The sequence below is a fragment of the Chaetodon trifascialis genome, chromosome 5 (assembly GCF_039877785.1).
Source record: "Chaetodon trifascialis isolate fChaTrf1 chromosome 5, fChaTrf1.hap1, whole genome shotgun sequence".
NCBI classification, from domain to species: Eukaryota; Metazoa; Chordata; class Actinopteri; order Chaetodontiformes; family Chaetodontidae; genus Chaetodon; species Chaetodon trifascialis.
The window spans coordinates 4265165-4291022 of record NC_092060.1 but is presented as its reverse complement, the minus strand read 5'-3'; positions in this window follow the sequence as shown (position 1 = coordinate 4291022).

The window sequence follows — 25858 nt, the reverse complement described above, 5'->3', positions numbered from 1 at the left end:
CATATACATAGCATGATATACATCATCGGTTATTTTGTATATGTGTATACATATATTCTATGCTACATCTGTTATGATCCTGGCTTCCTGTCTCTCCCAGTGTGTCTTCTCTCCCTTTTCCCTGTGTGTGTGTCTGTTTGTCTACCCCTGGCGACGTGGCTGGCAGCCCCTCACCTGCTGCCAGCTCCTCCCACTGCTACTCACCTGCAGTCACTCTCCCTGATCAGGGAGAGTATTTAAGACATGGACCTTCTCCTCCTCGTTGCTGGATTATTCCTCATTCCTTGTCGATGTCTGGTTGTTGGTCTGTTAGTACGAGTCTCTTTGTCTTCCTCTCTTTGTTAGGAAAAGTTATTTTTTGTCTATCGTTTTTTCCAGCCATTTATTGTGCTGTGTTTTCTTTTGTTTCAGTGTCTGCCTGCCGCTTCCACGCGTGCCTCGTGTCATACCCGCTCCATTGGTGCTCCTTCTGTTCATCCACTCCGTTTGAGTGCGTTTGTTTGTTTATCCGCTCGTTGAGCACGTTTTCTGTTCTTGGTTTTGTTAATAAATTCTTACCTGGTTTTACACAATTCCTGCCTCTGGTTTCTGCATCTCTGGGTCCTAATACTCGGCGGCTGCATAGCCTTAACAACATCTATGCTACTTCTGTGGATATTAGCATATGATGGAAGAAATTAGCATTCAGTCGATACTTCTGTCTGAACGATGTCTATTTTATGTATGCAAGGGACATGAGATTCCTGTGTGTGTGTGTGTGTGTGTGTGTGTGTGTGTGTGTGTGTGTGTGTCATTTTGCTTTTCTTTTTTCTTTCTTCTTTTCATTGTTCAACCCCTTGATTTCATCATGTCAAAGTTTAGAGGGTGGGGGCAGATTGGGGGGGTCGGAGGGAGCAAGAAATTGCGTGGAGAGAGGGAGCAGGCGCCAGAACAAGTGTTATTTTAACTGAGCCCTTGTCATTCAATTCAATATTCCTTTATTAGTCCCACGAGGGGAAATTCCAATTTACAGCAGCACCAATAAAGCTGATAGTAGTATAGTAGTAGTAGTAGTAGTAGTATAACAAGTGCATGCAAATTAAAAACAAGTATATGCAAAAGAGTAAAAAAATGTAAATAGTATTTTCAGACTGTTATGTACAGGTTGTATTGCACAGATTATTGCACAGATTATTGCCCTGATTACTTTGAGCAGTTTCTGTTGTAAAGTCTGACGGCTGCAGGAAGGAAAGACCTGCGATACCGCTCCTTCACACACTTTGGATGTAGCATCGTGTCACTGATGGAGCTCCTCAGTGCAGTGAGTGTGTGTTGGAGGGGGTGGGAGTCGTTGACTGTCATGGAGGACAGCTTGGCTGTCATCCTCCTCTCCCCCACCTCCTCCACCTGTTCCAGAGGGTGTCCCAGGACAGAGCTGGCCTTCCTGATGAGTATGTCCAGCCTTTTCCTGTCAGCTGTTGTGATGCTGCTCCCCCAGCAGACTACACCGTAGAAAACAACACAACAGAGTCATAGAAGGTCTTCAGGAGTGCCCCACACACCCCAAAAGACCTCAGCCTCCTGAGCAGATAGAGTCTGCTCTGTCCTTTTTTGTAAAGTGCAGTGGTGTTATGAGTCCAGTCCAGTTTGTTGTTCAGATGAAAACCCAGCTACTTATAAGATGTGACCATCTCAATGTCCCTTCCCTGGATGTTCACTGGTAATTAGTGAAGAGTATGGGCGCCGACGGAATTCCACAACCAGTTCCTTGGTTTTACCCACTTTTAAGGATGCGTTAATTATTCTGCTCTTCCTTTGTTTCTTTCTGGCTGCAAAGATGCTTCCCCTCCACTGTGTAAATAATGATTAAATAAATAAATAAAAAATTGATCACACAAAAAAAAAAAAAAAAAAATCATGAGGGGAAAATGAAGAGGTGCACAAAATTTCAGGGCAACCCGCTGATAGTAGATCTCAGTCTCGGTCAAAGTGTTGGGCCAACCAACATTGCTATCCCTAAAACCGTTGGCAGGATTATTTTTTTTCTCTAACATGAATGACCTTCTCTGTTTGTCCACCCTCATGTCATAATGATACCATCAGGGTTCTCTCATCTTGGGCTTGTAGACTATACTTTTTTAAAGCCTGGGTTACAAACTGCAGGTTTGTGGTTTGAAAGGGTGTCAGGCTGCAAGGGACTATCCATCGACCAATCTAGGAACTAAAAGCTAGAATATATTGGCCTCTGCTGTTTTGACTGACCATTTATTTCATGGAAGTTAAGCAGGAGTTTATGGAAGTAAACTGCCCATTCTTCACTTCTACTTTCTACTTCAAAGATCTGGGACTCACCTCTGCATACATGACTTTTGCCATGCAGAGGTCAAACCCCAACCGCCCTACATGCTATCACTGTGTCTCTCAACAATGCCACCTGCTAGTCTGCTAGTTAGATGTTGACACAGCACTGCTAACACAAATGTTACATAGAATTATTTACATTCATGTGCTGCATGGCATTCTCTGTGTTCCACACATTCACAGCCTTGTAAGGTGGAGCAGTGAGCAGCTGCAATGGAACACTGAGTGTGGGGTTACATCCCCAGTGTATACACACAACTACTAATGGAAATGATGTAGAAGTACCCAACCAACCAACCAACCAACCAACCAACCAACCAACAGATATTGCCATCTCTACAGGTCCAAGTATTCAGTCATTAATAATTTTCTTGGCAGGCTGGAAAACATATGAAGCAGTGTTAAGCTAACATGGCATTAAAGGACCCTGACAACATGGAAGGATGATGATACCAAAATACACTTTGTACGTTTTGGTTGAATGCCTTGATGAGACAACCTCTCACATGATTCGTACATCAGTCTGTGCCTAATGAAAGCTCAATTTAATGTCGATTTTGAGTAAAGACCATTACTGTCCACTTTGTATGGTGTCTGTGAAGGGACATGAGGCTGAGCTGCTCTACATTGCTCCACTGACCTGAGGATCAAACTGAACCCTGGCATCATCTCCACTCTGGAAGATTAGAGAAGCAGCTGCAAGCATCATAACCCTCAGCCTGTCTGCATTAATGTTAAATCTCCAGCACCTTACACTCACCATTACTAATTAATCCAAATCATGTTCCACAGTGCCCGTGTGCTTAAGCGCCTCAACCCCCCCGACCAGCCATCCTTAACTGGGAGAGAAGAGGCAGCCCCATCCACTCCCTGAATAAAATATCCTAATAATTCAACTTAAGCATTTAGGCAATGCATTATGCATGAGAGTGATATCAGTCCAGAGGGCAATGAAATCAGGATGTTGACAGTGTGTCTTGCATGATTCTTTCTGTGTGTGTGTGTGTGTGTGTGTGTGTGTGTGTGTGTGTGTGTGTGACCATGTGGTTGTCTAAGTGTGTGTGCACTGATTTATTTATCTGGAATTTTTAATGAAAGTGTGTGAGTGTAGCATGGAGCAGAGGATCAGTCAGGAAACAGTAACAGTAAGTAATGTACCTTGCACCTTGCATTTCAGGGCCTGTTTTACTGTTAGCCAGTTTTTTTCTTTTGCCTGTTCCCATAGGTAACAGAAGACAACGTGATTACATGCACAAATGTTACCTTCACAGCTACAAGGGAGATGGACAGCAGAGGGTCCTAGTGTCATTTCCTCAATAATCAAAATACAGTTAGAAGAAGCATAAAATGAGATCGCTACAACATAGAAGCATTTACATGTTCATCCTGTTGAAATGGCCACAACTCATACAGCCTATTGATGATTTTACTGCAAAAAGCAACACACATTAGTATTGCTTATACACAGTAGGAAGGGAAGTGTGCAGGTGCATAAACATGTACTGTAATGTAATTCATCAGGTGAAAAGTAGAGAGAGTGTCAGCTCACGATGAGATTTGAAAATTAATTTCAAGAGAATCTGTAACACCAGTCACCATGTATATGGCAGGAATTGCAGTTATTGCAGTTACTGTCACAACAGAATTGTTTTTTTTTTCATAATCTGAGGAAAATGGGTTTGGAGATTTGCTTAAACTAAAAGCAAAGACAGTTAGTTAACTGCTACAGTGTGACATATGATTACATAATTAACGAAAGTATCTGATGTGTGAGCCGTGCATAAAACGATATGCTGTGCACCAAAAACCAAAGACTACAGATGCAATCCTAATGGCCACAGGTACCCCAGCAGCCACTACCATTTTGATGTGCCTCTATATCTGTACTACACAAAAAAATTTGCGAGAACTCAACATTTCTTTCAGTCTGTGACAGATCAAGGGCTCTACCTATTTGCAGGGCATATACAAAATAAGAATGTACTTTTAAACATCAAGAAAGCCAGAGCAATAGCCTTTCACAAGACAAAGATATTATAGTTATACCCCTTTGTATGGGCCTAATGCCTGTGGTCTGGGTATAACATTTTAGCTTTCACTTTGCGTTTCACTTTTTCAACTTTCATGTTTATTTTGATGTTTAAATACATTTTCCTAAACAGATAAATTGAACTGACATTTCCCATAAGGGGGCTTGGAGGTGTAGTGGTTAAATCACCAACTTTGAACTGCAACGTCATAAGTTTGTTACCAGCCTGGGAGCTTTGTTGCATGTCACTCCCCATCTTCCCAAACTCATTGTATGTTTATGCGTGTTTCCTTTCTGTCACAGTGGCATCACAGAACCACACACATATGCCATCTGGTTTTGACCACACCTCTTGGGATGTCAGCAGTGCCCCCCCTCTGCCCTCCATCACTACTCATGCACAAAGACATTTTTCCATCAAGCCATCTATTCATCCACCTATCCAGACATCACAATATCCCCCCCGTCCCCTCTGGTCCCTTGTCCCAGCGTTTGTGGTGTGGCCATTATCAACATGTTTTTGTCAGAGCAGTCAATCTGAATGAGCCCTAGTGGAACTGGCATGATAAAAGGTTTCGTAAACCTCCATGGGTACATCTCTAGCCCATTTTCTGGAGTTACAGTAGCTGTGTATATGTGTCTATCAGGAGAGTGTTGAGAAGGAAAGAGAGGTAGGAGCAAAGAGAGAGTCTAATTTGTTGGAATATATCCAAGACACAGCCATCATGGGAGTTGGTGCATGTGTGTGCATGCTGTGATTATATGCAGAATTGCCCATGGGTGAATGATTTTTATGTACATTTGTTTTTCTATACAACTCTGTAAACATGAAGACTTCTGCATAAATGAGAATACATATGTATTTCTGTTAATAAGCATAGTCCTCCCAAGTGAGGAAATATCAGTCATTTAGTTCTACTGCAGAAAATGAATATAATATTGCTTAGGGTTATATTCCCTGATTTAGTTCCATACGTATATCCTTGCTGCAATGACTGCATGTGACAGTTTATCCTTGCATTACAATGCACACCAACACCAACTGTGCCCATTCCATTCACATTAAGTGAATTCTGTGAAAAATTCTACTGTCAGAAATGTTTGTTTGGACTTCTAAAATAAGAAGGCTTGGTTAAGGATGAAGCATGTAGGCCCAAGGCCCTCACAACGATAGAAATGTGTGTGTGTGTGTGTGTGTGTGTGTGTGTGTGTGTGTGTGTGTGTGTGTGTGTGTGTGTGTGTGTGTGTGTGTGTTGGAAGTGACAGTCACAAAGAGCCTCCGTCAACCCACTGCAGTCAATTAGAGCCTCATAGCCCCGGGGGTGACACTCCACGACTTCAGTTCACATCTCCACCTCAGCTCCTTCCTCACCTCCCTCCATTCCCCTCCAACTAAAACCTTTCTTCCTTTGGTTCTTTCACTTCTCTGCTCAGCACTGTGACAGCCATTGGAGTCGGGGACTTTCATCCAAAGCGTCACCTGTCACTGCCACTGACTTGGTTTCTGTTGTTCCAACAGTATGAGGGAGGGAGGGAAGGAAGAGGCGGGGAAGGTTGGGTGGGAAGGAGATGGTAAGGGGGAGGGTGACATGTTAGGTGATGATAAAGAACATGAAGAGGAGTGGTGACACAGAGTAAAAGAATATGTGATTTGAGGTTACATTTACATTTTACTGAATGTAGACATTCAGCTGATGCTTCTGTTCTGTTGACTGACTTACAGTGAATGCGTCAGAAAAAATAAGCTCCAACCACTCTGTCTGCAAAGTTACAGGAAGCCAGCAATAGGGAAGTACAATGTTAGGCCTTACAACATTCTACCATGTGGTCATGTAAATTTCTAGGAGAAAAACAGCTATAAGAGCTATAATATTTATCTTGAAATTGATGTTTTCAGAGTATCTAACCTGTTTGTTTGTTTTTTAACAGTGTTAGGGCTCAGATGGTTCCCCTTCTTAGAAACAATCTCTCAAGCCTTAGAAAATACCCTTTCACATGGAACAGAAGATGCAGGACAACATAAAAACATGAGAGCCAGCTGGTAAAGGTGGGGATGTCGGCGGAATTCTTTGTATTTATTTTACATTGTATCTTATATTCTTTACAGATTATAGTTGGAAAGATTAAATTTAGTCAATAAGGACTCATAGAGCAAGATTTTATTTTCTCATATGCAACTGCAAAATATAGCAAACCGCATAACTAAAACTTTTTTAGAAAACATCAGGTAACCTGCCAGATGAATATGAGGAGGCAGATGAGGGACAATCACTGCAGACACTGCATGAGCAGAAAAAGGCAGAACGGGTGACATTGTTAGTTAGGGACTGTAACTCTGAACTGTATGAATATAGGCGTCCTTCACCTTGGTGATAGGGACATAAGTCAAGACAGGAGCTTTCAGGATCCTGCGCTCCACCACCGCTCCTTCCTGGTTATTTCCTGATGGCAGGAAAACGAGGTCACTCTACATCTAGTTTTGCTGGCTGGATAAACGGAAGATCACTGGACATCTTAGTTGGGGGAGGAGCCTCCTGTGCCATTGAATGGTGAAAGTAATAATTGTGTTGCTTGAGAGGACAAGAAGGCATCATCCCCAACACTGACATGGGGGACTAGCTGTGAGGAGCCAGGAATTGATCTTGGCTGGGGGTTAGCCACGTTTTCATTTCTAATAGCTTTTGTCCAATCAGCTGAAACTTCCAGCCAATCATCCTCCATGGCATGAGAGCTGCCATGAGCCAGAGATGGCATGTGCAATTTTGCTCATATCTGTGGTGTCACACATCACAGGTATTATTTCTGCTGCTGTGGACTGTTTTTAACATTCTAAGACATTGACATAATAACAATTATTATGTATACAAATAATTATAGAAGAAGAAGAAGAAGAAGAAGAAGAAGAAGAAGAAGAAGCTATAGCAAAATAATAAAAGGAATGAGTTTGGCAATAGTGAGAAGTAGTTTAGAAGAAAAATGAGGACGCGAAGTAGTGTTAATTTCTTGAGTTAATGACTAAGCGAGTCTAATGAAAATTGAAATTGTTGTGGTCCAATGGGGTGAACCGGTCGAACCATGGTGTTGAGAGTTGTACAAGCTAGAAACATGGGAAAAACATTGATACCATAAAAATTGTGAGTTTAGTGCTGTAGGAACATTGAAAGTTGAATCAAACATATGCACTAAGGGGACATGAATTCATACAGATTAGGAGGGAGAGGAGGAGAGAGGAATCAGTGCATCATGGGAGGTACCCTGGCAGTCAAACCTATGGCAGAAGAAGAAGGTTTCCAAAGTAAACCTGAGCCAGCCCTACCTGTAAGCTTTATCAAAAAACAAGTTTTAAACCTAGTCTTAAAGCTGCAGTAGGTAAGATCGAGAAGAGAGCAGACTTAGCCTGAAAATTTGAACCAACACAAGTTCCACATCACTCCCCCTCCCTCTCCACTGCACTCAAGCCCTGCCTCCATGCCCCTCCTCTCTGCGGCATCTGCATGGCTGCCGTGACAACCAATAACGTTAGCAGTCGCTAACATACCGTATGCGCTGCGGAGTGTTACTGTAGCAATGACCATATTAGGTTTATGGTTATTTGTTGTCTCAGCTATATATACTGTTGTTGGCAGCGGCGGTATGGGCAGTTTCTCCTTTGCGGGTGGCTGTTGCTCCGCCATAGCTTTCACCTTTCTGATGAGCGGGGGGAGCGGGCAGTTCTCAGCATGTGTGAGTAGCGATTGACAGATGTCAGACACTCCCTCAGACGCTCCCCTCGCTCTGACTGGTTGTTTTGTGTTGGGCGCGGTGGATTCTTAGAAATCACAGTAGGAGCAGTAGGTGGGACCAATGGAGCCATGTTTTTTCACAGATTACATGTTTCGTGTACTGGTCCAACATCCCTACTTTTTTAGATTTTAGGAACCATAAATAAGCCTGCATTCTGGAGATGCTCTTTGAGATTTGATGATGCCTGACGATTTAGGGCTTTGTAAGTAAGAAGAACAATTTAAAATATATTCTAGATAATCTAAATAATCTAAATCTAAATAATCCAGCCTGGAAGAAACAAATACATGCATCATTTTGAGGAAGCATCTGCCTGATTTTTGCAATGGTACGTGGATAAAATGGCAGTCCTTGAAATGTATTTTATGTGACAGCTAAAGTATATATCCTGATTAAAGACAACTCCCAGATTCCTCACAGTGGTGCTGAAGGCCAGGGCAATGCCATCCAGAGTAGCTCATTGATTAGATACTGAGTTTCTAAGGTGTTTTCTAGGGTGCTACAACTTCAGTTTTCAGAAGATAATAGGTAATCCAGCTTTTTATGTAATTAAGACATGCTTAAAATTTAGTTAACTGGTTTGTTTCATCTGGCTTCATTGATAAATATAACTGGGTATCATCTGCATAGAAATGAAAGTTTATGCAATGTTTCCTGATAATATTGGCTAAAGGAAGCATATCCAAGGTGTCGAGAATTGGTCCGAGCATGGAACCTTGTAGAACTCTGAGACTAGTTTTGGCATCTGCGATTGGCTGGCGACCGGTCCAGGGTGTACCCCGCCTCTCGCCCGTTGACAGCCGAGATAGGCTCCGCCCCCCCCCCCGTGACCCCGAAAGGGATAAGCGGCATAGAAAATGGATGGATGGATGGATAGTTTTGGCATGTACTGAGGAATGTATGTGTGTGTGTATGTATGTGTATGATAAGTAGGACTGAAACCAGCTTAGTGTAGTTCCTTTAATATGAACGATGTGTTCCAGTCTCTGTAATAGGACCTAATGTTAAAGATCTAACATGACAAATATGGAGTCCTTCACCAGATGCAATTAGAGGGTAATTTGTAACTTTGGATCACAGCACTGGTCATTCTATATCCTGACTAAAAATCCTCAAATAAACTATTGTAATGTAGACAGTCTCACAACTGATTGGTGGCTGCTCTCTCAAGGATCTTAGAGGGAAAGTGGAGGTCAGATATTGGTCTATAGCCTGGTTCAAGAGTGGGATTTTAAAGAAGAAGTTTAATGACAGCTACTTCAAAGAACTGTGATACATAGCCTGTTGATAAATAAAGGCTGAACACATGAGAAAATGGCACGAGAAAACCAGCAACCAGTCAGCCCGGCGCAAGTTGTGTAAACAAAGAAAAATCATTTTTTTTCTTTTTTTTTAAAATCAGTGATTTTCATTTTTTGCAGAATATGTAAGTTGAGACCATGAAGAAGCCACTCCATGTTTCAAGTAACAGTATTGGGGGCCTTAAAACCATAAACTTTGTATTTGAATTTGGGTTGTTTTAGAGAAAATTCTCAGTCCTAGTTGGGGGTGTGGCGATTCAACAGTAAATTAGCATCTGGCTATTCACGGCTATTCACGTGCTTCTGTTGTTTTTTTGGCCAATCAGCTGTACGTTAAAAGGGAACCACATGGCTATGCAGCTTCTGGTTATGCTGATGGCGATCTCACTTCTGATTCTGAACCTGAACTAGAAGATGAAACTGAAGAAATCGACAAGAGCGACTGCATTACACTGGAGAACATCCCTTATCTACAGTTGACCTTAGCTGAAGATGAAAATGATGAAGAATGCAACGAAGAGTAGTAGTAGTGATGGTGGCGCGTGAGGGTGCAGCGGATCCTCTCTGTCCCAATAACGTGGTGTCTACATGTTTGTCTTGGTCAGTGTGTTCGAGTGATTTTATGTTTTCATCGTGCTTCTTTGTACATAGATCCCTGGAGACTCTTTTTGACATCGGCAACACAGCAATCACAGCAATGTACGCTCCATGGACAACAAACTGGACTATATACACCTTCTGAGATCAACCCAGTGCTGTGTTTTTGTTTTTACGGAAACATGGCCCAATAACAGCATACCGGACTCTGCCATCCAGCTGGACCGGCTAACATGCTACAGTTAACACCGCGGCGGCGGGGTCTGTGTTTACATCAGGGATGCTTGGTATCAAGACGCTGTGGTGATTTGTAGACACTGTTCACCCCTCGTGGAGTTTATTATCATCAAGTGCCTCTGTTAATGTCCTGTACATATAGCAGCTTGACTCACTCAGCTCATTCAGCAACAGACTGATCCATCCTATTGCACCACAGAGTGACAGAATTTATTTTATTTTATTTTATTTAATATTAGAAATAAGTATCTACATTTGCTCCTTCTAACTCTTAAGTATATTACCTTTCTTGTTTTTCGTTTTTATTCAGGGGCTTTTTGTAACAAAAGAATTTCTATTTCCATTTGATAACCGTTGTTCAAACTACTACAATAGTTTGAACAATGGTTAGGGGGTTGGACTTGTGTAAATGAGATGCAATGAGCAGCACTGTGTTACCTGGCTCCCCTGGGTGAGAATCTTTCAGGCTGGATTTCTCAAAAAAATAGTTTGAGGAGTGCCTACATTCAAATGGCCACATCTTCTTTAAGATTTCAGATTTCCATGTGTTAGACATCGTTGGAAAGCTTAGAAACTACACTTTCAGAATCTTTAAATAACTCAAAATGCCCCCGGGGAGACTTGTTGCTGGTTTTCCCGTGGCTGGTCACAAATTTCCTGGGAAATGAACTTTTCTGGGAAGGGATGAATGGACAGCATTGTAGTTGGGGAATAATTGGTGTCGTAGACCTCTTCTGTTGAGGGATCATTTAAGTAACTTCCTTCACCTCTCTGTCTTTCTCATCATATAGGCATGTTCCTTACTAGACCACATGTTTTCCACTTAGCTCAACTTGATCACAATGTGCCACTGGTAGCAAAAGTTCAAGACCAAGGAACATCTTATACCTACTCAGTCGTTGGGCTGTGTGAATTAGAGACACATGACTTCAAGATTTAATGATAATTTTGTTCCAGGCAGTTTTGTTGATGGACCCTCTTGTATTTCTCATTTGTATACCTCCTTCATCTTCCTCCTCCTCTGCAAATCACTGTTGTGCAGCAGCTAAAGTTCTTTTTGTCAGCCAATTTTAGGTTCTATGTGAGTGTTCTGGTTGTAAAAAAAAAAAAAAAAAAAAAAAAACACATTTAAAGTAAAATGCAGCTTAGCCCGTGCAGTTTATGGAGACAATGCACAAATTTATTCTTCAACCTGTGAACTGCAACTAAGAGAAATGTAAACAGTTCAGTTGGTGCTAATTCAGTCAGCATGTGACACACAGACCACAGGCAAGTAAGCTTAGCCTTCAGTAAACATACACAGTCAGATAGATTAGATTCAGGTCAAACTACTCCAGGCCTTAATTCTTGTGTCTAATCACATGCTGTAGTAGTCTAGACAGTTCACATTCATTCCTGTTCATTTACTTTTAACCTTGAACACACAAGAGTAGTATTTGGAAGTCCAATAAATGATGGGGAATCATAAGGCATTACCAAAGATCTTAATATATTAAGGGAAATCAAGAGCTATCTGCCCTTCAGCTTCATCTGATAATAACCTTTTTTTTTTTCTCAAAAGGAATGATGAGCAAGGCTTTGTCCTGTGAGCTTAAATGTATCCACAGATTTATTTTCATGCTAGCATCAATTACACTGATCACATTACTGCCTTTGAGCTTTGTCACAGCTGTCAGATGCTCAGCACATTGGATTATCACAGGTAATCCACCCAGCCATTATGCAATTACTTAAAGGCTTTTGTTTTATCGTTAGATACTGAATCCACTGTTGGAAAACATGACGCCTACACTGACAAAACCAATGCTGCCAAGGCAGTAAAATCCTGTACTGGAAAGAAAAAGTGATTAGCTTCCCTGAGGGATTTGCTTATTAAATTGATTGCGTGGATTGGATGGATTTATATTGAAATATGATCATGATAAACTTCACATAAACTCTAAAAAGGCTATTGAAAAAAAAAAATTAGAAACCCAGAATTAATTTATTGAACATGGTAGATAGTTTGGCAGGTAAATCATTACAAACTGATGTTGTGTGCATGCAATTTGCTCAGACTGACATATCTTTATATTAATTTTTCAAAGTATTACAGGGTAATGCATATAAAATCATGTACAATGTAATTACTTTCTATTTGATGCAGCTGTGCAGTCATAAAAATACTTTCTTGGAGACTCTGAAGTTGACCATACATAACCATCAAAGGTGGTACAAGCCTTATCTGCAGGCCTTGTGCCCATTTTGACAGGTTTTTGCCACATATATGTGCAATGTGTCAAACTGATATAGCCACTGTCCAGCCACTATGTCAGCATGCTAAATCTCTGTTCCCCATGACTGAGAAAGATGTAGAAGTTGACAGTGAAGGCATCCTTTCCACCTTGATCAAGCTGAACTCATTGCCTTAAGCATTCTCAGTGACTGCCAAGCATTTCTGCATTGCTGTCGCTTTGCCACAATGTACAACACCTGATGGGAGATCGTTTTCAGTGTTAGAATGCTAGAAACAAACAGCACAACAAACAGAACAGCACATAGTGACAGACTGGCCTGCTGAATGCTCACGGCTGCTCGGTCAAGACACTTGCACACTTTGAATTGCTGACAGTTTGCTGTTCTACGGTAAAGGCATTACCCTGCGCTATCACTGCACTGTCTTCTACAGCATGGTTGCTATCAAACGGGTTGAAATATGTACCAATGGTGTCACTTTAATTACATAGTTAACCTTAATATCAGCAGAACACTGTCACATATAAAAATGAGATCAAATTTGAACTGTTGAAAGAGTCTTGACTGACAAAGAGTGTAGCCGATGCATTGCATTATCATGCTGAAATGACAGTAATGAATGATATAAATATACTGTAGGCTGAACCTGCAGTAACTGATTGCCATTTGTCCAGTTGGTGGCAACTAAAACAAGCTGTGAACACAATATTGACATGCCATCAACTTTTAAGTTGATGTGGGGAACTCAATAGTAAAGACTTGCTCATTTACACGTCCAGCAGTTACAAAGCCACATTATCATTCGTTCCATGTTCTATAAACTGAATATGCAATTATGTAGGTCTCACAATTCCTTTTTTTTCTCTCTTCTTTTTTTAACACTGAAAGTCGCAGGGACACATGAAGCCAATGAATGGCTCTGACTGGCTCTGTCAGTGGATCAATCATGTCGAGCCAATCAACATCTCTCTGACTCAGAGGGCCAGCATGTCAGTGAGTAGATCATGTCAGTGGATGGATTTGATTAGCACACATGCTGCAGCAACTGTCCAATCAATCATTATACTGCTTAAGTAAGACATGATGGTACCTCTAAACGCAAGTATTCCACTGGTATTTGTGGAATTCACAAGAAGGGAAAAATAATTAAGAATTTGTCATGGACAGTTTGACAAAGTTGATAAGGTTTCCCTGAACTCAACTACTCAGAAAGAACAAAGTGCAGTTAATGTTTTTATAAAATGTTACAATTTTACCTTCACTAAAATGTTTCTTTTAGAAAATAGAGTAAATTGTGTAATCAGTTGAAACAGTGTTTTCACAAATAGGCTATCAGATGCTTGTCTTGGCAGGTAAAGTAACATACTTCAGACACAGAGGAGCCTACAGGCTGTTACAGCAACAACATTTTTGATACAAACAAAGGAATAACTTAATTAGGGGCAAATGACTGACACTTTGAAGTAGCTTGTTAGACAGCACTTCACAAAGGTTCTTAAACTTTCCCCTGACTCAACAACTCCCAAAACTCAGTGATTTTTTGAGGGACTCTGGTGCTTTCTCTCCAGGTGACAAAAGAGTATACTGCAGTTACTGTACTCTTTAGATTGTGCCCTTACTTCCTTTTTAGTGTAGTTATTACAGCCAAGAACAGGATATACAGTGTTTCTCCTTGTACAATGGCCACACACTGCATAGGAAAATAGCACCAGCAACCCGGCCAAATGCTGGTAAAATATGAAAGTGGTTGGTAGATTTTAAACACAGAATAATGAATTACTATTGTGTGGCTGGTTGATCTTCACATTTTGAAAAGCTAATTTCCCACCCTGTCCACATGTTTCATAATTATGTGTGCTGCTTTTATACTTTGTTTGCGAGCTTTTGTGTGATTGTGTGCGTGCCTTGAGGATGTTGCAGAGACCTCTGAATTTAGGTGTGACGGCACAATCTTAATGAACAGCTATTGAATGAATGCACGTTTACGACAAATGTGATTTGTGTATTAATGCCATGCAAGGATTATGCCCACTTGCTAGGCTACCAATGTAAAGGGTTGTCATATGTTTGTGTGTGTATTCTCATTTCAATGTGTACAGCTCAGAAAATATTTGTGGTACAGGCAACCAAGAGAAAAATGAAAATTAATTTTTATTAATTCTTTTGTTTGATTTTTATATTCATACAACTCATACATTGGTGTTTTCACAGTGAATTTGCAAATGCTTAACTCGCAGGCTCCTAAGAATTTCTGCCTCAGTCACTCAGGGTGCATCACCTGTGGGCTGTAGATACTGTGCATGTATTTGTTTTCTCTGCACCATAAAACACTCCTTGTACATCAACAGCCCATAATGAACACCAAAGACAATCCGTGAGCAGAGACTTCAACTACAACTTTGCCTTTCTGTGTATTTTTTTCTGACAAAGTGTGCGCATATATTGACAGCACATTCATTGTACAGTATGTCATGTCTATTGGAACTGTATGAGAACTTGTCAGTGTAATCCTTCAATAATTTATTTGGGCTGAATCCTGATGCTCCCTTGTATCCAAACTTCCTCTCCTCACCCATCTGCATGTGTATTGTGTCTTTGTATCTCCATGTCTGGGCCCAGTCCTGTGGGGACAGATGTCTAGGGGTTGTTGGACTTGGAAGGTTGTTGTTAGTTCACACATAAGCATACACACACGCATACAAACACACATACAGTAGTGTCCCATGCTGTCTTCCCCTTTCTTCCACACCCTCTTGTCTCACTGGGAAAAACTATGCTCCTTATCACCCACCTGGGAGCCATTATGGTGAGGGCCAGAGAGCTGACATATTGATTTTAGACTTTTTTTTTCTTCTCTCCCCATCAGGTTGCGTGGCTATGGAGACAGGCAGGCACAGGTTGTCTTATCGCTCAGACTGGAAGGATATTTTTCACTACACAGGTCACTGCAATCCATCTCTCTGACAAACTGCACACAGGCCTACAAATTACAAGAGCAATAAAAACACAGACAAAACTGACCATCATGGATGTAATACTGTGTTCATTCAATGCCGAAATTCCTGTTATTCACTAGACAGGAGCAGAGATTTAATGATTTTCACAAGGGATTTTGAGGAGAATACACTATAGAACATGGATTCTCCATCTACTGGAATTCCAATATAATCCCAATTTGCCCCTTCATTTCACTCTGTCTCTCGTCTGTATTCTGTGTCTTCCATCATTTTGTCATTTACAAATGCTGTCTGGACTGCATATAAACTCCTTTCATCCAAATGTTACTGCCATCAGCTGTCTTTTGGTGGAATACTGTCATAAAGTCAGCAGGAATGTGTATTGCAATGTTCATGTCAACAGTCTGATAGCAGTGCATGAAATATTCACAAAATTAAATTGAGTCATGTATAGTTTCATTTTTTTTCTGTGGCAGCACAACTAATATCAAAGCAATTCCAATTCCACTTTCAGTTAGAAGTATCTTCCATGCCTGCACCAAGTCCTCAGTTGTTCTCATTCCATGGTTAGCAATAATAAATGCAACATTCGCTTTGATTTTCAAAGTAAAGCATGCTGAGAAAAATTCCAGGTGGTTAGGTTTAGGCACCACAACTACCTGGTTAGATTTAGGAAAGGATTATGGTTTAGTTTAAAATAACTCCTTCCTTAAAACAATCTACGTTGACCATTGGTTTCACACAAGAATCAAACCCTGGTCTCCCATGTGAAAGTCCTGTGTTTGAACCATTCATTCACCCGGCAACTCATTCCAGGTCATTCAGTACCAACGCTGCTTTGTCACATTACTTGGCATCCCATACAGATGCACACGGTACCCTTCAACATCTGTGTTCCACACGCAAAGCCAGAAAATATTTCTAAAATATGCAAACCTGGAAATCTACTGGGACACACCAGACCAGCAGAGGCGAATGCATGAGGCAGCTATCATGGAGGGAGCCATTCCAAAAACAATATAACTTTCATGAAAGGATTATGTTGTTGGTGCTAAGACGAGAGCAACTGAATCTCAAAAATCAGTGACATGACCACTAACCACCAACATCCAACTTCATTCCTGCCTATTCGTGACGTTACGCTTTGAGGTGTTACATTATTATTGTCATGAAATGCTATTGTACCCCCCTTTTTTACTGTTTTAAGCACCTCTTCAACACAACATTAATGTCAATTGTGTGCTCGCTCGTTAAAATCACTTTGCAGCCAGTGTTGTTACAGCTGTCCAAAAAACCTATCCTCAAGATGTATCATGATTTTACATGTTCTATATCCTAGATTATATCCTATGCAGTCCGTTTAAATGTTTACAAGTTTAAATATCTTTCAAATGGATGGTAATCAGTTTTTGGTGGATGATCACTTGTGACTTGGTCTTAATAATACTGTTTGTTTTGTTTGTTTGTAAGTAACTGGCAGTAGTAAATTACCATGATGAATCTTGTGTGCAACTCCAGTCATCCCACTCTCCATTACTGTTCATTTTTGAGGCTTGCTATTGATTGTCACAAAATGTCAGATATCAGAAAGAGTTCTAAGGTGTAGGAAGGCTGCAACAGTTTTTGTCATTCATGTTGAAAATAAAACTCAACATTTCATTATCATTGTCTTTTACTGATTTAAATGTGTAAACAGGGGTAGATCATCAGAATCTCATAGTACTTGATTGTGACTTGGTTGACGAGTAATTACTTGACTTGCTTGACAAGTAGCAGGGACTTGGCCTGAGTTGCTTAATTCTCACCAAAGTAACTTCGGATATCACTCATTGTTTTTTTCTGAAGAGCTTTTTTTATTATATCAGACCAAGAAAACTTAAAGAAATAATTTGCAGAGTGAAGGTCAAGATTCAAGGGTTTCTGGTGACTTGCATGTGTGACTTACTCCCACCTCTGCTGCTTGACTATCTGCATTGACAGCATTCATGGGGTGATCTCTGGGTTGAGAAAATGTTTCCTCCTGGAATGTTGCCTCATGCAGCCATCTTGGATTGCCTAGGTCTTTTTCTGCTTTCACATGATTTGTGTAGGGTACAGCATGTCACAATCAAATGGAAGGGAAAAGTGAGGCAGATCACGTATTTTCAAGACTTTTGCACTTTGCTTTTACTCTTCCAAATGCAATTTTCACAATGATTGTCAATGGTTATAATATATTCTTGGAGCCTATCCAGGAGAATTCATGCTAGCCAGTTCAATGTAATTTTCTTTGCAGGACATTTACTTTGGCTTTGTCTTTGACTTTGACTACTGGCACTAATAACACAGGGAACATTGAGTGAGGTAGTAAGCCATGCATTAACAATCCAAGCACACCGAGCATGTAACCCTGAGGCTCTATGGCTGCATACTTCAGAAGTTCTACTGTTATTTGCTCAAGGCCACATGCTTTGTTTACTGCCAACTTCTCAATGGCAGAGCACACCTCTAATAATCATGCTATTATTGTTGTAAGAAACACAAACATTGAATTCATCACTTTTAACAGTGCTTAAAATGTCCCTATTGCTTTCTCCAGAGTTCAGCAATATTTTCCGACTCAGTTACACTATCAATACTGGATGGCAAAGACATTTTACTGTTATTGACAATATTAATTTCTTTCCAAAATCCATTCAGTTCAGCAGAATTCAACATTATTGTGCTGAATCTTATTGGCCATGGAGTTCACCCTCATGGCCTGCTCATTTCTGTTAATAAAGTGTACAACATGTTTAAATCTAGCATTTGAATGTTTCTTGTCTTCACACTCTGGGCCATGCTTGGCTTTTCCTGATAAAACCAGTTTTAAAATGTGTCTTTGTCCCCTACATGGAGTTCAGACACAAATTCATTCCATCCTGTTCTTAAATTATGTTGTTTAGCACTTTTGTGGCAAAATAATTGCCTGCCATTAATTTCATCATCCATTATACATAGATCACTATTGAGGTTTTGGAACAGTTAATTGTTTGTGTTTAATAAACAAATGTCACAAACGCACCTTTTCACCAGAGCACAGAGCAAAGTGGTTTCTGTGCAGGCAGAGTCTGTTACCAACTGTTGGTAAAAATGCATGTGACCAAGCTTCTGTCCCAAATAATGTCACCTGGATGGTAGAGGGAGGTGTTCAGTTACACCAGGTGGATTTTGAATGTGTGTATTGCTATCAGCGGCACCTCGTCCTGGTGCTCGTTAAAAGTTAAAAAGTTTGTGTCATGGCGCTGGTCCATGCGCTGGTCCACATATATATGTTCCACTGTGATATTTGTCCAACGAGGGCTGTATCATCTGAGAACTTCTAGATGTGACAGCTGTGAGTGTTGTGTCTGAAGTCTGATGTGTAGAGGGTGAAGTGGAAAGGAGAGAGCACGGTCCCCTGTGGAGCCCCCATGCTGCAAACAACCACATCGGACACGCAGTTGTGAAACCTCACATACTGTGGTCTGCTGGTGAGGTAGTCGATGGCCCATGCAGCCAGGTGGCAGTCTACCCCGGCTCCTTCTAACTTACCCCTGAGCAGTGATGGTTGGATTGTGTTGAAAACACTGGAGAAGTCAAAAAACATGACCCTCACCATGCTTCCAGTATGCTCCAGATGAGAAAGAGATGGATCGATGGAGCAGGTAGATGACTGCATCCTCCACAATGATGCCTGGTCTATATGCAACCTGTAGGGGGTCCAGCTCACTGCTTGAGTCAGGGAGTGAACATCTGTCACCTGCGACCACTGCCACTGGCTTCTACTGGTCCTCCCCCTACTGTGCTTTCTGTAAAAATGGCTCTGTGATATGCACGCTCCATTAACCACAAAACTTTTCTTCTCCATGACCTGCTCACTAGAGAAAACTTGGACTTTTTATTCCTCACTGAAACCTGGCAGAGGTGTTCTGAATACTCAGCCATAAATGAACTCTGCTCCTCAGACTGTAGCTCCATCAGCACACCGAGGCTGTCAGGCCGCGGTGGAGGTTTTGCTGTGATTTTTAAAAATCATTTTGACTGCCGGTCAGTCAACACCGAGACGTTTCCCTATTTTGAACTTACTGTGATTAAAGCCGGCCGTCTAAATTCATTTTACTGTATTGTAATCTATCGACCTCCTGGCCCCCCTGGCCCCTTCCTATCTGATTTTAGTGAATTTTTATCTTCAGTTACAGTATAAAGCTGGAAAAGGTTCTGTTGGGGATTTAAATTTTCATGTTGATGATGTTACCTGCAAGGCTGCCTCTGCTTTTTTGGAGTTGACTAAATTGTTTAACTTTAGACAACATGTTTCTGGGCCCACACATAAAGCTGGACATACTTTGGACTTGGTTTTTAAGCATGGTCTAACAATTGACAACTTTTGCCTCGAGGATTTACTGGTCAGTGATCATAAATGTGTCCTATTTGAGGTCTCTTGTACTCTTGATCTACTGCCACATAAGTCCATATCTTACTCTAGGCGCATCATTAATGAACACACAGCTGAAAAATTCTGTTATGGTTTGCACCAAGCTTTTCAACAGAACCCAAGGATACAGACCATAGAGAAGCCAGGTAAAAGAACAAAAAGTTATTGATAACGAAAAGCACACTCAGAAGGAATGGAATCCCACATCACCCCTGTCCTATCCTCTCTTCACTGGCTCCCGATGACTTATCATGTTCACTTTAAAATATTGGTGCTAACTTTTAAGGCTTTGGGTCAAACATCCAGGTATATTGTCGATCTCCTTCACCCGTATGCCCCAAACAGAGCTCTTAGGTCAGGCCATTGTTGAACCCCAATCCAAGTACCAAACCCATGGTGACCATGCTTTTGAAGTTCTCTCACCGAAGCTGTGGAATGCACTTCTTATAACACTAAGATCGGTCAACTCGAATGAAATTTTTATGAGGCAGCTGAAAACGTTTTTATTCAGACAGGCCTTCAGTTGACCAGTACCTGTTTTATTCTATTTTATTCATTTTATTTATTGTTTTTTTGCTGTTCTGTTCTTAGCTTACTAGTTACTCCCTGTTTTATCTTTAATTATACTCATATTCTTATTGACATCATTTCTGTTTTCATCCTTCTGCTTTTATTGCTGTAAAGCACTTTGTGATTTTTATCTGTGAAAGGTGCTATATAAATAAACTTTACTTACTTACTTACTAGGTGACGATGGTGGTTCAGTATGATCCTCTCCACTGTTGGCTAACTTTCATCCTTGCTTGTGTTCCTGTAGCAGTTGATAGGGATTGATATGGAGAGGCCAAAGTAGCCATTTGGCTATATTTTTCTGCCATGCATGAGGCCATCAGTGGGAGGCCATTTATTTATCATATTATGGACTCAGTTGAAACCTCGGCAAGCATGGATGCTGTGGCCTCTGGCAGTTGCTCAACATCCTCTGGGGCTGCATAGAGTCAACATGCAACAAAAAAAATCACAAGGTTCTGAAACCTTTTAAAAAGCTTGTTTTTGGCTGTCTTTTTTCTTTTTTTTCTTTTGGTACAAGCAAATCAAGCATGCAGCCTTTTTTAGTCCAGACAAAAAACACATTTAATGCTTAAATAATAAAAGAAGTGTTGTTGCAACAATCTCAACAACTAGTGAGAAAAGAACCCAGTCACCACAGCAGTCCTGGTCTTTTCAAAGGTTTTATTCAAAATACATATGGGCCCACTGTCCAAAGGAGGAATGAGCTCTACTTAGCAACTTCTTCAGGTTCTTTGTGGTGTTGGTTGTTACAAATCTGACACACAGGAGGCAGCCTATTATCTGAATAAACAATTTTTCTTTACAGGTAGAGAAACACACACATCTCTTCATCTATATGCAGGGTCACTCATCTTCCAGAGCTACTCTTTGCTGCTGGACTGTCTTTGGGTGAGGCAAAGTGGACAGGCTGGGTGACTGCAGGGTATAAAACAACATAAAAACATGTGTTGATATGTGCATTATTACCAGAGTTAGATGATAATGAATGGAAAGCCAGGGTCAAAACACTGAATGGCAGCCAAACTGTATGTCAGCCAAACATCAGCTAAATGATAGCTGGTATCACACTCACATTACCTTCTTACTTACCACTGTCTTTTCAAACAGGAAATGCTTAACTTTTGTTGCATATCAGCTCACAGTGTGTGTGATAAGCCTAGTGCCCTGTGATTGGTGGTTTAACTTGCATCTACTGCTTTGCTCTAATTTATGACACCCAGTGTTGATCTTAATGAAATCTTGCATGCTATAACGATAAATATGTTGGTTGTAGCTGAACAGATAGAGGCAAATGGCAATTCCTAGGCTTTTTTAGATCAGATTGGGCACTTTGTGGGAGGAATTGGAATGATATCAACACTGACTGACACAGAAATTAGCGAAACTGTATTGATGATGATCACAGAGATAGCAATGAAGCTGCAGGATGATGGAGGGCTGCCCCAGCAAGGCTGGTCGGCCTGGCTGTCCTTTTGATTATCGGCTGAGACAGGTGTACATTCCGTGCTGTGTGACCTGAAAAGCCAAAGCTGTTTGAGGTGTCTGAGCTAACCAGTAAGAATCGAATGGAGCAGAGTGGCATCAAGTGAGTTAAGTTGGATGTTTGCTGGTAACATAGTGGAACATATCACAGCCAGGTGTGATATGCTCCAGATGTGACTTGGAGCTGATGTGCAACATCTGTTATCATAAAGGGCAAGCCAGGATTACTTTCTGCTGTGAGAATTAATTTGTTATTTTTTTAATTAATTGGAAATATTTATCAGGTTTAAAAAGAAAAAAAAAAAAAAAAAATCACTTTTTTTCAGAGGCAGCAGCAGGTACAGTTTTAAAGTCGGAGTAAATATAGCAGATCAATCAATAGAATAATTGTGACAGTTTATACACAGCTGATAAACCTTGGATGTCTGTAGATCTGCTGGTAGTTCAAAGTTACATGGTTGCGCATTTCAAAGTCTGTGATATAGCTATCAGTGAATATTTATGATTTTGCCCCATCCCACCATATTATTTTATAATTTCATAATTTTTCAATATAATTTTGTTTTGGTCTGATTGAGTTGACAAAAAGCCACAGGCCATGCCAACCCATTGGCCCACTATTCTACACAGTATATGAGAATACCAGTACATTCATAATAGACAAAGCCAGAGAGCCAGCATGGAAAGCCAGGCAGCCTGCATGGAGTAAACCTAGTTTGCACCACTACTATCATTTTAGCAGTCACCATCTTTGGGTTCAGAGTCATTAGGTGGCATCTGGTGTTCTTGCCTCATGTCAGTTTCTTGGACCACATGGGAAATGAGCCCTTCCCCCAATTCTACAGCCTATTCTGGGGATCTTTTTCCAGTGACTGTCTGCTGTGGTGTCTTATACTGTTTTCACACTGGCTTGTGATGTGTGTTCTGGCCCAAGTTGTGCGGACAGCCCAGAGCATCGGTGGATGTGAGCTTCCTTCCTTCCAGGATACATGCAGAGGACAGTGTGTCAGCAACGGCTGTAGGATTATTAAATACCCCAGTCACTCCAACCATGAATGGTTTCAGATGCTGCCGTCTGGCAAGCTGTACAGCAGCCTCAAGGCCCAGAGCTGCAGGCTCCGGGACAGTTCCTCCACAAAGTACCCAGGCTCATGAACAATGGACAATGGCGGCCTGTTGCCATTAAACACATGCACACACACAAATACAGACGTAGCTGTGCATACACAAACATACATGAACATAAAAAAACAATCTTCAAGCATATATGCAAATTTAATAAAGCAGGATTAGGATTTTTTTGGATTAACATTTTTTTAGGTGGATTGCCATCCTTTATCAATGACCTTTATAACAAAAATACCTGGGACTCCTCATCAGTTAGTCAGAACTGATGAAGCCCCTTGGATGAGAGACAAAACAGTTTAAAGTTTCTATAACCAAGTCCTGTTGCTCAAAATTTAACCATGTCCTGGTTGACTGAGAATCAGACGCTGCCATCCCCTGACATTTTTAAAACAGGTAATGTTAAGTTGGCTGGCCTGTCTGCTTGTGCAGAGAGCAGCTGCACACACACCCCTTGAGTTGTGGGTTGCCAAGTTGCAGTGACAGATGGTTTGAAATTGTGTGTGGTGTGTGGATTGAAGACAAATTTACAAAAGATATGGGTCCATATCAGATGATTATTGATTATAGTTTTAGGGTCGGGTTGTACTATTGTATTAATATTATATTATATTATATTATATTATATTATATTATATTATATTATATTATATTATATTATATTATTGCATGGTATATGTCAGTGTCCAAAAAGGGCTTCAAAATGATTCTAAAAATGCAGTTAGTCAACATTTATTTATTATAGTTCAATATAAGCAGTGAATACAAATAAGAGAGTAAAATTCCTTGTGACTGAGTTTCTCGACTTTGCAGCAGCAAAACCAAACAATAATAATAAAATAGCAAAATAGCACAGTAAAAGGGTTCAGCAAAATATAAGAAACACAAGGAACTAAGATTTACAGCCTGGTACTGTAATGTGTGTAAAGTGCTGCGCGCGTGTGCCTTGGCAAGCCTTGGCACTGGCTTTCAACCCAGCAATGCACTATGCTTCTTGCTCCATGGCCATTTCTCTGTTCTCCATTTACCTGTCCTTACCTCTTCTAGGGGAAACTGTGCCCATTTTCAAAATTATTCTTTTTAATTCACTTGATCTGAAACAACCCCAAAACTAGAGTGCTAAAACTGCGTCACTGTTAAAGGTGACACTGAGAGCACCCAGGTGAATGTTCTGAGTATTTGAGTATATTTTGTGTTTCAGAACTTATAACACTGCAATGGAATAAAGTTCATTTGAGCATAAAATAATGAAAACATTCTGTGGCTCCACAAAATGAGTCTTCCATTCATTCCAGATGTTATACCTGATGACATCACAAGTCTGAGTCTTACATCTAAATTCCACCAGTTGTATAATGTCCATGTTCTTTCCGGGACATGTATGAACGAGCTGATTGCTGCTATTCTAGACAATGTGCAATTATAAGTGGTGTCTCAGTTTTAGAAGCATCCCAGAAGCAGCCCTCCGCTCTGCGGAAAATACATGGCAAGTCTATTTTTGACGGACGACACATATCAAGCGAGACAGGAAGTCCGACACCGGAGCAGTGCAGTGATTCTGGTAAATTTTCAAAATAACAACCCTGTGCAGACTCCTGATCATAGATCATACATCAACACTAAATGCAATTGCAACAGACAAAAAGGAAACCATTTAACTATGAAGCCTACTTACCCATGGTAGAAGCACAAATATCAAGGAAACATGACCAAATCATCAAAATCTGACAAGGTTGGTTGACAAAATAAGGCAGAGATTCAGGAGTCCATCCCAAATATGATATTTACTTTATTTATATGAACTCATTTCATTTCTTCCCACTGTGAGAGTCTTTATTCTGTTGCTGCCATTTACGCTCACGCTAGTGCCCACCCCCAACCAATCAACCAGAGAAACACTGGCTAGTGCCATATATATATATATATATATATATATATATATATATATATATATATTATGGCATGCCGTTCAGGAAATTAATCTTTGAATATATTGAATGAAACTGTGAATATATTGAATGAATCCTTGAATATATTGAATGAATCCTTGAATATATTGACTGAAACCTTGAATATTTTGAATGAAACTTTGAATATATTGAATGAAACTTGAATATGTTGAATGAAGCTTGAATATATTCAATGAAGCTTGAATATATTGAATGAAACTTGAATATATTGAATGAAACTTGAATATATTGAATGAAGCTTGACTGACGTCAACAAGGCACTGTCGCCATCTTGCAATTAGTATCGTGTAATGTGTGGATACTGCTGCAGCAAGAGGTGACATGAGTCAGTCAGCACGGGACCTCGTTGCTGCAATTTTATGCAACGAGGACATGATAAACTCATTAGCAAATGCGTGCCAAAATCCGGATATCCGTAGGCCTACCCAACACTGGACAACCACTTCTGATGAAGAAGTTCGGTCACTTTTTAATCGTGGCAGACCTCCAACAGGCCAGGCAGCTTATTTAAACATTACTTACCTCGGCCTTCCTCTCTGAGATGCAGAATGTGTGCCCATGCCATGCGCTTGTACATCAACCTCCAGCTGGGATGTTATGTCCACCAACATCTCCCTTAGAGACTCGTAAATTCCTTCCAGAATGACGCATAATGTTCTTTCAGCAATGTTTTGTTGAACATTATTACCCATAAGCACTATGAATGCTGCAACAATGGAGATACGATCCTCAAGGTGACGCGATATAGTTTCCAAACTGTTAGTGTCATTTGGAGTATAACCAGTTGCAAAAAA